The following is an 18,135-nucleotide window of genomic DNA, read 5'->3' as shown; positions in this document are numbered from 1 at the left end:
CACTGTAATATGCCACTAGATGCCCCTGTTGAGTAAGAATTGCACCAACAGCATAGTCAGAGGCATCTCTATCAATCTCAAATGGTTGTTGCAGGTGTTAGTGCCTAGATTTACCTCAGGCTGAGAAAGGTAGGATCCAGGGCCAACATCAAACCATGCTTAACCTAGTAGCTAGCCCTACCAGGTCGGGAGAGGGCTCTCTCCGGGTCAATCTCAGCAAAATATGATCACTAAAGGCTTGAGATGACTGATTTAACTACTGATCTTAGGCTAGGTATGTGTGAAAAAGAGTTTGATTTGAATAGAATGATGTTTTTGCTGGCTCAAATGGGAAAGCAGATTTTGGGTGCAGGGAATGAGGCTCAATCTTGCAGAGATCTCAATGGGGCAAGGTAGGCAGTTGTTTTTAGCACTTAAAATTGAATGAGATGGAAGGATTAGATAGGTGAAGAGATGAAGAGGGTAAGAAAGCTCATGGATCCTCTCCAAACAGCTGAAAACATCAAAGACTAAAGCAAACCTCAAGTAGAGCACTGCAATTTCAATGGATTCTACTTACACTCTTGTTTGATTTAGTTGAGAAGAAACAAGATAGAGAATGGCATACATAACACATAAGCAAATTCATAATTACAAAAGAAAGCACTGTACCAAGGCAAATTGCCACATGGATCCCAAAGAGTGCTATAAACCCTGGTCTCAATTGCTTAGCCAAAATGATGATATGAGCATACAATGAAGCTCAAGGCTTTCTCAAAAGTCCAACCATGCTAATGACTAAAAAAACATAAGATATAGGCAAACAACAACTCATCCTAGCCTCTAGGGATCGAACTCACAAGTTTAGGAGCTGTTTCAACTAATTCTAAACTAAGAACTAGAAATTAGGCAACAGAACAGCATGCCTCTAGAAACAAGGGAATTGATTCATTCAGTTTCAAACAACTTTTAAACCGATGAATCTACCTCTACAAGTGAACATTTGAAATATTTACATCATGATCCATTAATGTACATTATATTACATCATAAATTTGCCATTAAGAAAGTGAAAAAGTCAAACTGGCCAAAGCTGGGCGAAAAACAAAGCAATACTTGGTGAAACTGGCAATTTTTCCTTTATGCGCCACGCGTGATTCTCTATGCGTAGCACCTGTTTGGACCCACTTTTGGAGGCCTTCTTGGTGTCCAAATGAGCTCCAGGTGTGGTTCTTGGAAAGGTATGCCTATCTACTTTCCAACCCAAGTGGAATTTTTCAATTTGGCCTCTATTTGCCCCTCCAAAAATCAATTCTCCTAACACTGTTTCCTGTGTGTCAAAATAGGGGCAGTGAGGTCATTTTTTGAGTGTTTTTGACCTTTTTGAGGGCTCAAAACCTGTCACAATATCTTGGCCATTTATAGGAAAGAATATTTTTTCATTCCAAATCCAAAAATGTTGAGTTTTTGTGCTTTGATGGCTCCTAGCAAAAGCGAGTGCCACACGGCATGGCGCATAGGGCAGAAAATCCTATTTTTTGTGCCAAAAATTTCAAAAATGCAAAAATTGCTCCAAATTTTTTGAAATTTGGGCTGAGTCTTCTCCATCAAACATTGTGTTGGGACAAGGAAGCCTCAGCCATTAACTAAAGTCCTTCATGCTCTTTTTGCCTCCTTGATGCTCTCTTCAATTTTTCCTTTAAACTCCTGATTCTTGCTTGGCACACCAAGTTCCTTGACAAGTAATGATATGACAGGCTTCTAAGCATATTCTTCTCATTGATGGCCTTTTCTAGCTTCCTCTCCAAGTGGATATTGGCTCTTTCAAGCCATGACTCCCTATCGGCATTAACCTCCTGCTCAAGTGAAGTGAACTCCACCCTCCTCCTTTGGGCAGCTTGTCGATTCTCCTGGATGTTTTGCAACCTTTATGAGGTCTCCTGGGTGCATGTTCCTCTGTAGGAGAGTCACTGTGTATCTCTTCTTCATAATCATATGAGGGATCAGATGCCATTTCTATTAGTGGATGAACTGTCTTGATGAGAAATAGGTGATTTATGATGTGTTTTGACTTTTGCCACCAAGGGAAGAGTGATACAAGGGACTGTAGAGGGAGGGAAAATAAAGGATTTTAGGGACTGCTGAGATAGGGTCTATTTAGGGAAACAGGGGATTAGAAAATTATTTGGGAGTTTCGGGTATAGCACTAGGGTTTTGGGGATTTGTAGTAAGGGTTTGGGAAAATGGGAATGGGGGATAGGGATTTATGACTTTTTTTGGGGAATATGGGAGTTAGAGAATAGGGGAATAAACTAGAAAAATGAGTGAGGGAGTGAAAAGGTGAGGGAATGGGAAAATGGACTTGGTAGCCAAATAATCAATGCAAACCCTAGGCATTATTTTCTTTGAGAGATACAAAGAGGTGGGGTTTGATTTTCTTTTAAACAATCACCATAAGACAACCACCATAAATTGCACAAAAATTGCTTCACTAGCAATGATAAAGGCTCAACCTACTTACACAAGTGAAGATCCAAGCGTGTTGGCAATTTGGAGTGAGTTGTGAAATATTTCGGGCTTTTCGGCTCTATGTGCCACGCATCAAACCCAATGCATCATGCCAGTTATGTGCGTCGTGCCTATGTTAATTTGCACTGGAAATCTCAGCCCAATGCGCCGCGCCAGTTATGTGTGTCGCGCTAGTTTCCCTATGCGTCGCGCCACCAAACCCAATGCGTAGCGATTTTTTCAGGAGACTTTTGGAGGCCTTCCTGGTGTCCAAATCGGGTTTGAGATAGCTCGTTGGAAATTTTATTGAGTCTACTTTCCAACCCAACTAGAAGTTTTCAATTTAGAGTTCATTTTCCCTGTCAAAAATCAAATCTCCCAAGACTGGTCAAAATGTGCAAAATGAGGCTGCCTAAAGGGAGAGTGTTGTTGCAGTCAACTTTTGAAGGTCTTCCTGAACTCCAAATTGAGCTCATGATAGCTCATTGGAAATATATTTGTGTCTAGTTATCCTTTGATGCATCAAGAAAGTCCTTTGGCCAACCGAGTGAGGAGAAAACTTGATTTTCCCAAGTTCACTTCAGAGGTACATCAATTCTCCTGAGGCAACTGTATTTTTGACTTCAACATTTCTCTAAAAACATGACACCTGTGTAAAAGTGAAGGAGGTTTTTCTTCCTTGGCATCTTGAGGAAAAAAACCTGTCTCATTTTTCCAAAATTCATCTTTTCTTGCTCAAAAACATCATTTAAGTAAAACCTACCCGATGTGTGGAACAGGGGATTTGTCGAAATGAAGCGAAATGAAGGGGATAAGGGGCTTCTAAATTCTTGAGAAAATTTTGGGAAATAGGGAGGGATGTTAAGAAGCAGGGGAATGTGGAATTTCAAAGATTGAGTGAGAGGAAGGGGTCCAAAAGGGAAAAACACAGGTCTAGCCTAGAAAATTGCCAAGTTGTAGCAAGAAACTAGGGTTTGTGCGAAAATGAGGAATTTGAGGGATATCAGTGATGGGAAGTGTTTAATAAGGTACATTAAGGATAGGGGAAGGTGTATGAACATCAGGATACAATTTTTGCTGATTATTTGACTATCCAAGAGAAATTAGCTTCAAAACCCTAGGAGAGGGAAATGAACCTTACCTAGGCACAACTTAAGCATGAACAAGGTGTAAAATGACCCATTGGAACCTAACATGATGATGACAACCCTCTGAATGATGGTACACTCAGTTGAATAGTGACATGGACCGACATTTGGAAAACTTTGGAAGGAGTAAAAGAAAACCCTAGACCTAATACGTAGTGACCAAATTTTACTTGAAGACCCACTGAAATGACAAAATTTGACCTCGACACCTTAAAATCACTTTGTAAGAGAATGTTTGATCAATGGAGGAAGGCTACAAAGACTGACACTAACAGCAGGTCTGGTAACATGAGCAATGGTGTAGAAAAGAGGTGATGCTTCAACTTAGAAAATTCCTTCTGTTGGTATTCATACCAAAATAGATTTTATTTTTCTCTACCGTTGGTGACTTGACTCAATGGTCAAGTGATATGAGAGAAACCCAACACAAACCTATGGGAGAAATTGGCAAGACCTAGAAAGATGTGGAGCTCTGTTAAAGTGGTTGGGTATATCCAATCTTGAATAACTTGTATCTTGGCTAGGTCCACATGCACACCCCGCTCATCAATAATATACCCCAGATACTGAACCTGGATCATACGAAAAGTGAATTTCTCCAAATTGGCATACAATTTGTGTTGGTGCAGGGTTTGGAGGACCCGTCGAATATGGTGAAGATCCTCTTCCCAGCTCTGGCTGAAGATCAAGATTTCATCCTAATAAACTACCACAAATGAGTTGGTAAAGGGCCATAAGTTGTCATCCATCAACCTCATGGAGGTTATGGGGGAATTCATCAACACGAAAGGCATGAACAACTATTCTAAAAGGCCCTCCTTGGATTTTAAGGTAGTCTTCCACACATCAGAGAGTTCGATTGGTACCTAGTGATAACTAGACTTCAAATCAATTTTTCTGAAATGTTTAGCCCCCATGAGCTAGTCCAGAAGGTCATCAATCTGTGGGATTGGATACCTATTCTGGACAGTGATCTTATTCAGTCCCAGATAGTCAATACCGTGTCTCCATGTCTCGTCCTTCTTTTGTACCAACACAATCGGGCTCCCACAGAATGATGAACTTGGCCTGATGTGACATTTCTGAAATAGCTCTTGAATTTGTCTCTTGGTTTCATTGTTCTCCATAATATATCGTTGATATATTAGTCTGTTGGGTAGCGGTGTGCCTAGGATCAGATCAATGGAGTGCTTGACCTGGCAGTGTAGGGGTATCCTTGTGGTTGAGGTTAAGATGTCCTTGTACTCCTACATGACCTTATCCATTTGTTTCTACCCTCTCTGGAGGCTATGGATATGGTCACAATATTCTTCTTTTCATGAGGGTGAATCATAAGTAAGAAAAATTTATTGGTATGGGAAATGATCATAATGAATTTCTTTGTGGAGATCAAAGAGATGGCAGTAGGTGGTGCTACTTCTGATATCTTATATAACTTATTGCCCGAAGTAATAATAATAGTGTAAGGCCTAGACTCATACATAGCATGAAGCTTCCACATATATGGTTGGCCTAATAATACATCACAAAATTCAATAGGAGAAAAATCAAGAAATACCTCATATATGAATGGCTTGATGTTGTAGAGAAGGCAACACTATTGGCAGATGCAGAGATCTCGTCCTTCGTGAAGCCACCTGATAGTGTACAGTTGCTGATGTGGTGTGGTCAATAGGACCAAATTATTCACTACCACTAATGAAATGAGGTTTTGTTGGCTCCCATTGTTGATAATGAACTACAATGGAGAAACCTTCACCCACATTTGTGAGTGGAAGAGGCGCTCCCCCTCCTCTGGATCGTCAGGCTCAATATTCTAGATCTTGGTGGTGGCAATGGTGGCAATGGTGGCACTGGGCTCTAAATCAATAATATGCAGCCCTTTTTCATTCCCCTTGTCGAGTTATGAGTTAGAGTTAGAGAATGCATCTTATTTGGAAGGCTTCATCTCGACCACTAGTGACTTCTTGGCTCGACACTCACCTATGTCATGAGTGGGGCTCTTATGGAACTCACACCATTTTCATGTGTCCTTCTTTGTCTTCATTGTGTTTTTCTTTTCTTACGTCTTCGGTGGGTTTTCATGGGTTGCCTCGCCTTGGATTTTTCCTTTATTATGAGGATTGGGGGCACCTTTCCCTTGCTTTAGATTCACAGATCCAAAGTATGGCTTCTTCTATTTAAATTTCTTCTTGATCTTGATAACATATTGATAGGTCGAACCAAGCGAGGATATGTCTAGGAACTCCATCTTGTCCTTGATGTAGTTGTGTATACAACCACGGTACTTGAGTATCAAATTCCACTCACAATCCTTGATAGCCAACTTCATATGAAGGGTATGAAAAATATTTGTAAATTTCGGCATGTCTTGGTCCCTTCCCTGTCACACTGTGGTCTACTTTATCTATGTATCTTCATATCTCTTGATAAGGTAATATTTTTCCTTGATGGTCTCTCGAAAAATATACAAATGTGTGTGGCTGAAAATAGTGAGGGTTCTCTCTCATCCTTCTGTTCACAGTAGGTTTCCTACTAGTCCTTGACATGGGGTGCGACTTTGAGGAGTGAAAAAGTAATATTTTCCTGATGACTTGTACTTTAAAGGGAGTGGTTCCTCCAGAGTGGCTGCTGGATGAAGATGTGTTGCCTATGGGTAGCCATCGAAGGATCTAGGAAAAATTGTCCATCATCGTGTTCCTTTGTCACCCGAGGGATTCTTTGAGAAATATTTTGTAAGGATATCCTACTCCCTCAGCTTTATTTTCTTCCACCATGGGAGGTCATTGGAGTTTGCAAGGCTGGTCATGCAAAGGTTCAACCTGTTTGAGCCCTAACTCCTTATACCCTCACCTTGTTGGGGACATGCAAAGAAAAATAGAGAAAGATATGACCACTCTGATACCACTAATATGGACTTATGTAGGAATGCAACAAAACATAGATATAAACTTAAACATAAAGATGCAGTAGAAATAAAACGTCATTGCATTAACATCAAAGAATTGAAATATGATTACATATAGAATGGAAATAAACTAGCTCGGGTGATGGTAGCTTATCTATGAGAACAAATGTGGTGGCTACATGCCTTTGAACTATGATACAATGAGGCTCAAGGGCCTTTAAATTACTCAACAACAAAGGGAAACCCTAAACAACCAAAAACCTGACCCTAGGAGATGGAACACCAAGAGTTTGTGGGCCATGTTGGGGTTAGATGGGCAACCAACTTCTTGGGGTCGTAAATTAGTCATATGATCTCTGTTTGGTGCATACGATACCTTGTTAGAAAAATATCTTCGAGTAGTATAGGATTTGTGGCAGGCATAATCATGGGCCAATGTCGGAACTCAAAAAAATCCATTTATGGGGTCAAAACAGCTCTGGAAGTTCGTTACCCAAAAACCTGCTAAAAGTAGTAAATGTTGCTATAATCATGGAAACTGATGAAACTGACTGGAGTTATAGGTGGAATAGGTGGGTTTCCACCAATATCCACCTGGATCAACATCCTACATGCATGAAAGCCACCGAGAGTAGAGAAAGGACGAACCATGTCCTACATCCTTGCCAACCAACAATCATAGTACATATCCTACACATGGGGAAAGTAAGAACCACATGCCACTAACATGTTAGCCATTTATCATAGGGAATGAGCATCCTACATGTGGGGAAAGGATGAACCATGTCCCACCTATATGTCCACATGTGACAACTAACATATGCCTATATGTATCTCTCACTAGGTATCCGCGAGAGAAGGTGAACCACTCATCCTATGCATATATCATCAGCTATAAGAGAAGGTAAAACACTCACCCTATCCTCTCATATATCATCATGGAATATAACATAGTAAGGTGAACCACTCACCTTGTACACAACATAACTATAGGGGAAGGTGAACGACTCACCCTATGGCCGCACATAGCTCCAAGAAGTACCCTAGGTCCCCAGGAGCTCCCAGAATTCAATGTTCAGCTAGGACCCTCATAGTAGCGTATTTCCATGACCCCCATCCTCTCTCTGAATGAAGATAATCTACACCTTATCAAGAGGCTATGCAAGGATGACAGTAATCTAGACATCCAACCATAAATGATATAGCTTGATTGCTCTTCATTGTACCATATCCAAATAGAGAGGTACCCAATACTTGAACCTATCTTGGAGCAAGGATTCTATGAAAATAATGAATCCCACTCAAGAATATCACAATATAAAACAATGGTTACCATCACGTGCTCAAATAGCTCACTAAAGAGCTTCCTCAACCAACTAGCTTTATAATAAGCCATACTTGTTGATATATACATTCAACCTCAATAGTGCTTCGAGAGAAAACAAATCAAAAGATATAGAAATAGATGTGATCTTTCCATCCATCACACCGCCAACAAAGCCAACATCAGAATATCCATGGAATCTAATATTTTGGCATTGTATCTCAGATTATAGATAATAGAACCACAAAGATATCTCAATAAGAAGTTATCCAATATGTGAGTCTCATCCATAGATTGAATCAGAGTCTTTATAGTGAGGCATATGGTTGATAGGGTGTTTATCAATAACATGAAGGATCCCATAAGATATACATATGCATGTCGGCAACTTCTCCATCTCATCAAGCCTTTAACTGTGGGGAACAATGCATCAAGTCTAGGTATTCCATCTTGACTTTAAAATTCAACCCCCTCTTACATTGATAAAGGAGAGGGTCATCAATCATACATCATCAATAATTGCATCTTTACAATCCAATTAATATGGCTTGTCCATAACTCCCTTTGAATATAGGGAAAGTGACCTTGCCAAAACATAATCATCGAGCCACATGTAACATGTCCATTTTCTTGCTATAGACCCTTAGGTTCATGTGCCAAAGTCATAAATCATAATCATGCGGCTTCCATTTAGCCTATCAATTAACAGGGATATATCAAAGCATCATCATAATAATTTTCCATGAATCTCCTTCATCAATAAACATCGGGCAAGAAGAGTCATCAGATCATACTTCCAAGGATTCTATAGCTCCCTTTGAAGCATTTCTTCACATGATCATGTAGCTTTTAGTCATGAATTTCTCATGCAAGGGATGCGACTTGCCATGAGGAAACAACAACAACAAACTTCTAGGAAGCTTGCTTCATATCGGAGAGTAAACTCTGAAGAATCATCATGGTCCTTCTTCAACTAGAGTTAAGAAATCCTCCCATGAGAATATCACAAAATAGTTGCATTATCCTTCATTTCTAGATGATTGCAACCAACGCATTAAATTACCCAATCCATGATGAGGATGGGTCCTTTGCATCTAGGCACCCATATTCATAAGACTGTTTTTTATAAGATCCTAGCTCAACACATCAAAGTGCCTAATGACCTAATAAAGATGCCAACATATATATATATATATATATATATATATATGCATGTAAAAGTGATAAGGATGCATCCTCTTCTTCAATACACAAAATAGGGTTCCTTGATTTTACTGATATGGATGACATAGGATTCCCATTGATTGTGTTTTCATGGCTACAATTCATACCTTGCAAATATATGCATACAAGATCTCGACTTCCTTAAACTATGGAGGGCCTTAGAACTGTCCTTTGAAATATTCTCAACTTCCTTACAAACACATGGAATGCGAATTCCACCACCTTTCTTCTTTTATATCCTGAAGATCAAGAAATCACATCCCCGGTGACCTATACTGGTTAGCCATTCACAAAGCATGACGTAGGCTTCTCGGCCTTATTACAAGCATAAGGAATAAGTAGGCATATTTTGAGATAAAAAAATCAACATAACCAAAACTCTTTCTCTTCAATAACTTGGAGAAAAAGAGGCATGAATAGGTCATATTCAATGTCTAAATTGAAGAGCAAGAGAGAGAATATAAACAATGTAAACTTTGAAACGGGAACTATAAACTCAAAACGGGAACTCTGGCCAAAAAATCCCGAGAAAACATCAAAAACAGTGCTAAAAATGAAAAGTGTGTATACTGGAACGATGATTTTATTTTTTAGGGGTCAATTTTGAACATGTTTTAAAAATGGCAGTGACTACGAAATTTACTAATAAATTTTCATGCAAAATATAGCTTAAAAACGAAAGTGATGATACTGGAATAATGACTTTTTTTTTTAGGGTCAATTATCAAAATTTTTAAAAAATGCTAGTAAAACCAAATTTTTATGTGCCAAACAAAGTTGTTTATGAGGGAAAAAACACATTAATGTTTTTGGTAGGATATCATTTTTCTTTCATAAGTATAAATTCAACATGTTTTCAACCATAACATGCTAGATACAAAAGAAAAATGATTTCAGGAACTGCCCAGCCACCAGCCGGGTGGACGGGCGGGCCGCTGGGGTGGCGCCAGCCCAGCGGCCAGCCTGCCCACCCGGTTGGTGGCTGGGCAATTCCGGGAATCGACCAACCACTAGCTGGGCGGGCGGGCAGGCCGCCGGGGTGGCACGGCTCGTGACTGGGTGATTCCCGAAATCCCCCAGCCACCAGTCGGGCAGGCTGGCGGGCAGCCGGTGTGGCGCCAGCCCAGGCCGCGCCACCCAGGCGGCCCGCCCGCCCAGTGGCTGGGTGATTCCCGGAATCACCCATCCACCAGTCGGGCGAGCGGCTGGTGGCCGGGCAATTCCCGAAATCACCAAGCCACCAGCCAGGTGGGCAAGCGGGTCGTTGGCGTGGTGCCAGCCCAAGCTGTGCCACCCCGGCGGCCTGCCCACCCTCTCAGCTGATGGTTGGGTGATTCTCGGAATCGCCCAGCCACTAGCCAGGTGGGCGGGTGGGCCACCAGGGTGGCGCCAGCCCAAGCCGGGCCACCCCAGCGGCCCGCCCGCACGCCCGGCTGGTGGCTGGGTGATTCGCGCCAACCCGCCTGCTCGGCTGGTTGGTGGTTGGGTGATTTCGGGAATCGCCCAGGCACCAGCCGCCCGCGCCTACCCGAATCGTGGCTGGGTGATTCCGGGAATCACCCAGGCGGCTGGAATCCTCCAGCCACAAGCAGCCCGCCTGGCTGGTGGCTGGGCGATTCTGGAATCGCCCAGCCACTAGCCGTGTGGGTGGGTGGGCCACCGAGGTGGCACCAGCCCAGGCCGTGCCACCTTGGCGGCCCGCCCGCCCGCCTGGTTGGTGGTTGGGAGATTCCCTGTGCCCGCCTGGTGCTTGGGTGATTCCCAGAATCACCCAGCCACCAGCCGGGCATGGGACTGGTGGTTGGGTAATTCCCGGAATCAACCAGCCACTAGCTGGGCAGGCGGGTGGGCCGCCAGGGTGGTGCAGCCTAGGGTGGCACCACCCTGGTGGCCCACCCGCTCGCCCGGCTGGTGGCTTGTAGATTCCGGGCAGCCCCACCCCGGCAGCCCGTATGGCTAGTGGCTAGGTGATTCCCAGAATCACCCAGCCGGAATCACCCAGCCACCAGCAAGGCGGGCGACTGGTGGCTGGTTGATTCTCGGAATCACTCAGCCACTAGCCGGGCAGGTGACTGATGGCTGGTTGATTCCGGGAGTCACCCAGCCACCAGCCGGGCGGGCGGCTGGTGGCTGGTTGATTCCCGGAATCACCCAGCCACCAGCCGCCCGTAATCAACCAGCCACCAGCCGCCTGCCCGGCTGGTGGCTGGGTGATTCCGGGAATCAACTAGCGACCAGCCGCCCGCCTGGTTGGTGGCTCCGCCCGGCTGGTGGCTGGGTGATTCCGAGAATCAACGAGCCACCAGCCGGGCAGCTAGTGGCTAGTTGATTCCCGGAATCAACCAGCCACAAGCCGGGCGGCCAGCTGGTGGCTGGTTGATTCTCGGAATCAACCAGCCACCGGCCGACCATCCAACTGGTGGCTGGTTGATTCCCGGAATCACCCAGCCACCAGTCGGGTGGTGCGACCGGTTGGTGGCTGGTTGATTTTGGGAATCAACCAACCACCAGCGGGGTAGAGCCACCAGCCGAGTGGGCAGCTGGTGGCTGGTTGATTCCTGGAATCAACCAACCACCAGATGGCCGCCCGGCTGGTGGCTGGTTGATTCCTGGAATCATCCAGCCACCAGCAGCCCGCCCGGCAGGTGGCTGGTTGATTCCCGGAATCAACCAGCCACCGGCCGCCCTCCCGGCCGATGGTTGGTTGATTCCTGTAATCATCCAGCCACCAGCTGGACGGAGGAATCAATCAGCCGCCCGGTTGGTGGCTGGCTGATTCCGGGAATCAACCAGCCACCAGCTGGCCGCCCGGCTGGTGCATGGTTGACTCTGGGAATCAACCAGCCACCAGCTGGGCAGAGTCACCAGTCGGGAGGGTGGCTGGTGGCTGGTTGATTCCGGCAACCTCCTGGTGGCTAGTTGATTGCCGGAATCAACCAGCCACCAGCCGCCTCCTGGTGGCTGGTTGATTGCCGGAATCAACCAGCCACCAGCCGCCTGCCTGGCCGGTGGCTGGTTGATTCCGGGAATCACCCAGCCACCAGTTGGGTGGGCGGCTGGTGGCTAGGTGATTCCCGGAATCAACCAGCCACCGGCCGGGCGAGCGGCTGGTGGCTCGTTGATTTCCGAAATCAACCAGCCACCAGCTGGGCGGCCGGCAGGAGGCTTATTGATTCCCGGAATCAACCAGCCACCAGCCACCCGCCCGGCTGGTAGCTAGTTGATTCCCGGAATTACCAGCCACCAACCGACCACCCGATTGATGGTTGGTTGATTCGCGGAATCAACCAAGCACCAACTGGTCGCCCGATTGGTGGCTGGTTGATTCCGGGATTCAACCAGCCACCAGCTCGTCGCTCCGCTAGTGGCAGGTTTATTCCGGGAATCAACCAGCCACCAGCCGGGCGGAGCCACCAGCCGGGTGGGCGGCTGGTGGCTGGTTGATTCTGAAAATCAACCAGCCATAGGCTGGCCGCCCGGTTGGTGGCTGGTTGATTCCCGGAATCAACCAGCCACCAGCCGGGCGGGCGGCTGGTGGCTGGTTGATTCCGGTAATCAACCAGGCACTAGCCGCCCGCCTAGCTGCTGGCTCCACCCGGCTGGTGGCTGGTTGATTCTAGGAATCAACCTGCCACTAGCTGGGCGGCCATCTGGTGGTTGGTTGATTCCCTGAATCAACCTGCCACCAACCGGTCTAACCAACCACCAACCGGGCGACCGATTGGGAATCAACCAGCCATCAACCAGGTGGTCGGTTGATGGCTGGTTGATTCCGGGAATCAACCAGCCACCAGCCGGGCGGGAGGCTGGTGGCTGGTTGATTCGGGGAATCAACCAGCCACTAGCTTCCCGCCCCGCCGGTGGCTGGTTCATTCCTGGAATCGTCCAGCCACCAGCCGGGCAGGGGAATCAATCAACCGCCCGATTGGTGTCTAGTTGATTGCAGGAATCAACTAGACACCAGCTGGCCACCAGCCGGGAGGGTGGCTGGTGGGTGGTTGATTCCGGGAATCAACCAGCCAAAAGCCCGCCCGGCCGGTGGCTGTTTGATTCCGGGAATTACCCTGCCACCAGCCGCCCGCTGGCCGGTTGCTGGTTGATTCCGAGAATCAACCTGCCACCGGCCAGCGGGCGACTGGTGGTTGGGTGATTTCCGGAATCAACCAGTGAACAGCCGGGAGGGTGGCTGGTGGTTGGTTGATTCCGAAAATCAACCAGCCATAGGCTGGCCCCTCGGTTAGTGGCTGGTTGATTCTGGGAATCACCCACCCACCAGCCGCCCGCTGGCCGATGGCTGGTTGATTCCGGGAATCACCCAGCCACCAGCCGGGCGAGCGGCTGGTGGTTGGTGGCTTGTTGATTCTGGGAATCAACGAGGCACCATCTGGCCGCCTAGCTGGTGGCTCGTTGATTCCGGGAATCAACGAGCCACCAGCCGCCCGCCCGACCGGTGGCTGGTGGCTCGTTGATTCTCGGAATCAACCAGCCACCAGCCAGGTGGTCAGGAGGTGGCTCGTTGGTGGCTCGTTGATTCCGAGAATCAACCAGCCACCAGCCAGGTGGATGGCTAGTTGCTGGTTGATTCCGGGAATCAACGAGCCACCAGGTGGTCGCCCCGCTGGTGGCTGGTTGATTCCGGGAATCAACGAGCCACTAGATGGTCGCCTAGCCGGTGGCTGGTTGATTCCGGGAATCACCCAGCCACCAGCCAGGCGTGCGGCTGGTGTCTGGTGGCTTGTTGATTCCGGGAATCAACGAGCCACCAACTGGCCGTCCGGCTGGTGGCTTGTTGATTCCGGGAATTAACGAGCCACCAACGACCCACCGGGCCAGTGGCTGGTGGCTCGTTGATTCCCGGAATCAACCAGCCGCCCGCCCGGCTGGTGGCTGGTTGATTCCGGGGAATCAACCAGCCACCGGCCGGAATCAACCAGCCACCGGCCGGGCGGCCAGCTAGTGGCTCGTTGATTCCCGGAATAAACCAGCCACCCCCCGGGCTGGTGGCTGGCTGATTCCCAAAATCAACCAGTCACCAACTGGCCACCTGGTTGATGGCTAGTTGATTCCCGAAATCAACCAGCCACCAACCGATCGCCCGGTTGGTGGTTGGTTGATTCTGGGATTCAACCAGCCACCAGCTGGCTGTGCGGCTAGTGGCAGGTTGATTCCGGGAATCAACCAGCCAACAGCTGGCCGCCCCGCTGGTCGCTGGTTTATTCCGGGATTCAACCAGCCACCAGCTGGCTGCGCGGCTAGTGGCAGGTTGATTCCGGGAATCAACCAGCCACCAGCCGCCCGCCCAGCTGGTGGCTGTTGGTTGATTCTCGGAATCAACTAGCCACCAGTTGGCCGCCCCGCTGGTGGCTAGTTGATTCTCGGAATCTGGGAATCAACCAGCCACCAGCCGCCCGCCCCGCTGGTGGCTCCGCCCGGCTGATGGCTGGTTGATTCCTGGAATCAACCTGCTACTAGCCGGGCGACTAACGGGTGGTTGGTTGATTCCCAAAATCATCCAGCCTCCAACTGGACGATCGGTTGGTGGCTGGTTGATTTCGGAAATCAACCAGTCATCAACCGGGTGGCCGGTTGATAGCTGGTTGATTCTGCGAATCAACCAGCCACCTGCCGGGCAGAACCACCAGCTGAGCGGGCATCTGGTGGCTGGTTGATTCTGGGAATCAACCAGCCACCAGATGGCCACCCGGCTGGTGGCTGGTTGATTCCCAGAATCATCGAGCCACCAGCCGTCCGCCCGGCCGTTGGCTCATTGATTCTCGGAATCATCCAGCCACCAACCGGGCGGAGGAATCAATCAACCACCCGGTTGGTGGCTGGTTGATTCTGAGAATCAACTAGCCACCAACTAGCCACCCGGCTGGTGCCTAGTTGATTCCGGGAATTAACCAGCCACCAACCGGGTAGAGCCACCAGTGGGGAGGGTGGCTAGTGGCTGGTTGATTCCGGGAATCAAACAGCCACTAGTCGGGCGGACGGCTGGTGGCTGGTTAATTCACGGAATCACCCAGCCACCAGCAGGACGGGTGGCACCACCATGGTGGCCCACCCGCCCACCTGGATGGTGGCTTGGAGATTCTGGGCAGCCCCACCCCAGCAGCCCGTCTGGTTGGTGGATGGGTGATTCCCAGAATCACCCAGCCGTAATCACCCAGCAACCAGCAAGGCGGGCGGCTGGTGGCTGGTTGATTCCCGGAATCACTCAGCCACATCCTGGTTGATTCTGAGAGTCACCCAGCCACTAGCCAGGCAGGCGGCTGTGCGGCTGATGGCTGGTTGATTCCCGGAATATCCCAGCCACTAGCCGCTCGTAATCAACCAACCACCAGCCGCCTGCTCAGCTGGTGGCTGGGTGATTCTGGGAATCAACCAGCGACCCGCCGCCCGCGTGGTTGGTGGTTCCACCCGGCTAGTGGCTGGGTGATTTCGAGAATCAACGAGCCACCACCGGGGCAGCTACTGGCTAGTTGATTCCTGGAATCAACCAGCCACAAGCAGGACGGCCAGCTCGTGGCTCGTTGATTCCCATATTCAACCAGCCACCGGCCGGCCGCCCGGCCGGTGGCTGGTTGATTCCCAGAATCACCCAACCACCGATCGGGTGGTGGGACCAGTTGATGGCTGGTTGATTCTGGGAATCAACCAACCACCAGCCGGGTAGAGCCACCAACCGGGCGGGCGGCTGGTGGCTGGTTGATTCCAGGAATCAACCAGCCACCAGATGGCCGCCCAGTTGGTGGCTGGTTGATTCCCGAAATCATCTAGCCACCAGCAGCCCGCCTGGCAGATGGCTGGTTTATTCCCGTAATCAACCAGCCACCAGCCACCCGCCAGGCCGGTGGCTGGTTGATTCCTGGAATCATCCAGCCACCATCCTGGCGGGCGAATCAACCAGCCGCCCGGTTGGTGGCTGGCTGATTCCGGGAATCAACCAGCCACCAGCTGGCCACCCAGCTGGTGTCTGGTTGATTCTGGGAATCAACCAGCCACCAGCCGGGCGGAGCCACCAGCCGGGAGGGTGGCTGGTGGCTAGTTGATTCCGGGAATCACCCAGTCACTAGTTAGACGGACGGCTGGTTGCTGGGTGATTCTTGGAATCAACCAGCCACCGGCTGGGCGGGCGGCTAGTGGCTCGTTGATTCTCGGAATCAACCAGCCACCAGCCGGTCGGCCAGCAGGTGGCTTGTTGCTTCTCGGAATCAACCATCCACCAGCAAACCGCCCGGCTGGTGGCTGGTTGATTCCCCGGAATCAACCAGCGACCAACCGACCACTCGGTTGATGGTTGGTTGATTCCCGGAATCAACCAGCCACCAAACGGTCGCCTAGTTGGTGGCTAGTTGATTCCGGGATTCAACCAACCACAGCTTGGCCGCTCCGCTAGTGGCAGGTTGATTCCGGGAATCAACCAGCCACCAGTCGCCCACCTGTCTAGTGGCTGGTTGATTCCGCGCATCAACCAGCCACAGGCTGGCCGCTCGGTTGGTGGGTGGTTAATTCCGGTAATCAACCAGGCACCAGCCGCCCGCCTAGCTGCAGGATCCGCCCGGCTGGTGGATGGTTGATTCTCGGAATCAACCTGCCACTAGCTGGGCAGCCAGCTGGTGGTTGGTTGATTCCCGGAATCAACCTGCCACCAACCGGTCTAACCAGCCACCAACCGGGCGACCGATTGGTGGCTGGTTGATTCCGGGAATCAACCAGCCATCAACCGAGTGGCCGGTTGGTGGCTGGTTGATTCCGGGAATCAACCAGCAACCGGTGGTTGATTCCCGGAATCAACCAGCCACTAGCCGCCCGCCCGGCCGATGGCTGGTTGATTCCCGGAATCATCCAGCCATCGGCCGGGCGGGCGGCTAGTGGCTGGTTGATTCCCGGGAATCAACCAGCCACCAGCGGGGTGGGGGAATCAATCAGCCGCCCTGTTGGTGGCTGGTTGATTCCAGGAATCAACCAGGCACCAGCTTGCCACCAAGCTGGTGCCTGGTTGATTCCGGAAATCAACCAGCCATTAGCCGGACAGAGCCACCAGCCAGGAGGGTGGCTAGTGGCTAGTTGATTCCGGGAATCAACCAGCCACCAACTGGCCGGCTAGCTAGTCCACCAGCCGCCCGCCCAGCCGGTGGCTGGTTGATTCCGGGAATCACCCATCCACCAGCCACCCGCTGGCCGGTGGCTGGTTGATTCCGAGAATCACCCAGTCACCAGCCGGGCGGGCGGCTGGTGGCTTGTTGATTCTGGGAATCATCGAGCCACCATCTGGCTGTCCAGCTGGTGGCTGGTTGATTGAGGGAATCAACGAGCCACCAGTCGCCCGCCCGACCGGTGGCTGGTGGCTCGTTGATTCGCAAAATCAACCAGCCACCAGCCAGGCAGCGAGCAGGTGGCTCGTTGGTGGCTGGGTTATTCCCGGAATCAACCAGCCACCAACCGGTTGGATGGCTCGTGGCTGGTTGATTCCGAAAATCAATGAGCGACCAGGTGGCCGCCAGGCTGGTGGCTGGTTGATTCCGAGAATCAACGAGCCACCAACTGGCCGTTTGGCTGGTGGCTAGTTGATTCCGGGAATTAACGAACCACAAGCCACCGGCTCGGCCGGTGGCTGGTGGTTCGTTAATTCCCGGAATCAACCAGCCACCAGCTGGGCGAGCGGCTGGTGGCTCGTTGATTCCCGGAATCAACCAGCCACTAGCCACCCGCCCAGCAGGCGGCTAGTTGATTCCCGAAATCAACTAGCCACCAGCCGGGTGGGTGGCTTGTTGATTCCCGAAATCAACCAGCCACCAACCGATCGCCCGATTGGTGGTTGGTTGATTTCGAGATTCAACCAGCCACCAGCTGGCTGCCCGGCTAGTGGCAGGATGATTCCGGGAATCAACCAGCCACCAGCTGGCCGCCCCACTGGTGGCTGGTTGATTCCGAGAATCAACCAGCCACCAGTCGCCCACCCAGCTGGTGGCTGGTTGATTCCCGGAATCAACCAGCCATCAGCTAGCCGCCCCGCTGGTGGCTAGTTGATTCTGGGAATC

The sequence above is a fragment of the Pinus tabuliformis genome, chromosome 6 (assembly GCF_031772625.1).
Source record: "Pinus tabuliformis cultivar Carrire ecotype Pingquan chromosome 6, CPIR1, whole genome shotgun sequence".
NCBI lineage: Eukaryota > Viridiplantae > Streptophyta > Pinopsida > Pinales > Pinaceae > Pinus > Pinus tabuliformis.
The sequence above is the reverse complement of the archived record's forward strand: the minus strand, read 5'-3'. Positions refer to the sequence as shown.